Raw genomic sequence first — 3,632 nt, forward strand, 5'->3', positions numbered from 1 at the left:
CAGAAAGCCCAAATGTATCTCTCACACGTCGTTGTCAAGCGTTGGGCATAAGACCTTGACCTACCAAAAACGTCGTATGTTCGTGAATTGGGCTGAGCAACAATTTGAAAATGATTCGGATTTTCATTGAAAAATCATCTTCAGCGATGAGGCTCATTACTGGCTGAATAGCTTCGTCAATGAACAGGTCAGGCGGCAATCCACACGTACTCCATGAGTCATCATTGCATTCCGAAAAAATAACTCTTTGATGTGAATTATGGCCGCTATCGTTAAATGATAACCGAATATTTTTGTCCCCAATTGAATGATATGGACTTGGAGGACATGTGGTTCCAACAGAATGACGCCACATAGAGAATGTCACAATCAATTTATTGGAAACCAAGTTTGGAGAACGTAGTCTCACGAAATGGTTCAGTGCGCTTTGGTCGTGCAATTTGACGCCGTTAGACTATTTAATGTGGGACTACGTTAAGTCCTATGCCAACAAGGCAGCAACTATTGATGAACTTCGTACGAATATCAGTCGTGAAATTGTAGCAGTATCGGCCGATTTATGCTTAAAAACCGCAGAAAATTGGGTTCAGATTCTAGACTTCTGCAAGCGTGCCCGTGGTGGCCATGCAAAAGAAATCGAGTTTCATACATAATTGCATCAAAGTTATTTTCACAGGAATAAAGAATTTGATTTATATCCAAACCCGTTTTTGAATTAATTTAAAAAAAAAATTTGTACCACTCTTATTGAAAAACCCAATATAACTAAACTAATTTTCACCACACACTTATGTGCATGAAGCTTGGCTTCAAGTTCTCATTTCAGCTGTCATTTAAAGTGCTATAATATAAGATAAATGTTTGAACATATGGTAATGGATCACTGCTGCAAGCCTGCTATAAATTACAGACTAATTGAAGCCTACCGGCCAATCAGAAGGCTTCTTGGGTTTTGGAACTATTGACAATAAACCCTTATTTGTCGAACAACAATTTTTTGTATGTGGATCAGAACTGAATTCTCAGCTGGATCAGAAATGAACACCTAAATTCTTAAAAGTGAAGACGTGACAGATTTTAGCTGCAAAATACAATAATTATGGCATTTTTAAGGTACTTTAGTTTTGGTGGTAAAGAGCAACAGTTCAGTTTTACTTTGGTTAACTCCTTGTCCACAACTCGTGGCCCAGTTGCTAACTTTCTTCAAAGCTGACTCCGTGATTTCACTGATCACAGAGGTGTACTTTCCTGACACCAATAGTACCAAATCATCCGCATAGGCTACTGCCTTCACTCCACATCTCTCTAATTTAACGAGAATTGCATCCATGACCAGAAGCCATAGAAGAGGCGAAAGGACACCACCCTGGGATGTTCCCCTACTCACGTGTTTTGTTGCGATTGTGTTGCCTAGAGAGGCTCGAATCTTCCTACCACTGAGCATGGAAATAATCCATTCTCGAATGAAGTCTTCTACACCGAACTTAACGAGCGATTCTTCTATGGATTCTGTAAGGACGTTGTTAAAAGCACCTTATATGTCTTGGAAGGTGGCAAGAGTAAATTCTTTATAATGGATTGTTTGTTCTACGCACTGTCTCATGGAGGGTAGTCTCCGTAGATTTGCCCTTAAGATAAGCATGCTGAGAGCTTTCGAGAGATCGTCCAACTAGGATTTCTCTAATATTGTAATCAAGTATGCGCTCCAAATTTTTAAGCACAAAAGATGTTAAGCTTATTAGTCTGAAATCCTTCGGATTCTAGACCTCGCCTACACACTTTCGGGATGAAAACTACTTTGACCTGTCTCCACGACATGGGCACATGTTTAAGAAGGAGATATCCTTTGAAAATTTGTTCCAGCCATGGAGCTGCCACATCATGCAACTTTTTCTTGCACCAAAATATTAAACTATCAATATAAGCCTGTAAGAGTGTAAGCTCATGGCTTGATTGAGAATTCTCATGTCATCAGCAAAAATTGGATCCTTACTTGAATGTAAACATGACGTTACGTCATTAATAAACAGAAAAGGACCAAGATGGCTGCCCTGGGGAACACCAAATTGAGAAACAAAAGCTTCTATTTTCAGGTTAGATTTGAGCAAAGCTAAGCAAAACGATGGAAAACCAAGTGATCTAAGTTTGAATTCCACAACTAAGATGGTTAAAAACTTTAGAAAAAAAAGTGTATACACAGTCAACTTTCTTATAAAGCATTTGAAAATTTGTTTCAGAATGTGAAAAGATTTCTAGCGGTTGATTTTTTGCTCACGAATCTGTCTTGATAACATTTTTACTAAAAAATACTTCACTCTCAGAAACAACTTGTTTAAAACGTTTAGTAATGCAAGAACCTTTCTTGAATATTAGTGTAAGAAATGACTTTTTCCGTATACAGCAAAATTTATCTAGGGCCCGATTATGAGGTTTGCGGGGGATCGTTTTCAATTCAACTCGCATCGTATTTCCTTATTAACGAATTCGCGGCGAAGTGAAAATAGTTCTGACTATGTTCCAGTGATTTGACACTTTTGGTTGGACTTTTTCTTCTTATATCTCAATGATTTGACACTTGGTTTGACAGCTTTCCACACATTGTGTTTTGTTTTCATTGAATTTGTGAAATTTGCGGTGATTTATTCAATAAACAATATTAAATTTAAAAAAAAGTTAAATTTTATTGTGGATACATTATAAGAAAATTAAAATAAAGCCAACTTACGTTTTTATATAATTACAAGCAAGCAATTATCCACGAAATCGAACAGTGAATAATAACAAACTCTGTTTCGCCTGTGAATCCGCCAAAAAAAGCTGTCGGATTTCAACTCGCCAACAAACATTATGACGTTTCAAATTCGCCTTCGAATTCGTTAATTGGTAGAATTCAAAACGAATAAGACGAAAGCGAAAGCAATACTTGAAAAACGACAAACTCGCTATCAAAATGATTCGCTGCGAATCCCGTAATCAGGGCGAATTTGAAATGTCATGTTTACAAGGAGAATTGAATCAGGATTAAGCGCCGTATAGACCTGGATCGGATCGAAATAGGATTTCTCGATCCAATTCCACTGAAAGTGGTAAATCGAATCGAAAATTTGTTTGTAAACCTGAATTCTTTTTCTTACGATTGTCAAACGAAACGTGAGGTCGAAGTTTCATTGTGATAACATGCATTGAATTCCTATGGCTGAACTCGTAAACGTCAAGTGAAGCCGAAGCCGAAGCTGAAGCATGTTTGTGAAACAGCCAATACGAGTTCAGCCATAGGAATTCAATGCATGTTATCACAATGGAGCTTCGACCTCACGTTTCGTTTGACAATTGTAAGGAAACGAACGTAATGTAACGTTATGTGACTCCAAAAGGAAGCTCTAGTTCAATTATCTGAACATTTGCTTTGTCTGACAGCTCAACAGCTGTAAAAAATGCCAACAAACAAAACATTTGCTCTTTGGAGGGATGAAATAATAGAAATGTCATTCAAAACAACCTCCAATCAGGCCCACCGTAACGCAGACGAAGCCGAAACTGAATCGTGTTTGTGATTCAGCCATTAATGGATCGAATTCAGGCCCCTGTTTTTAGGGAAAGTTTGTTTTTGTACTAAAAAATAAAAAACAACA

Source organism: Eupeodes corollae, chromosome 2, assembly GCF_945859685.1.
Source record: "Eupeodes corollae chromosome 2, idEupCoro1.1, whole genome shotgun sequence".
NCBI lineage: Eukaryota > Metazoa > Arthropoda > Insecta > Diptera > Syrphidae > Eupeodes > Eupeodes corollae.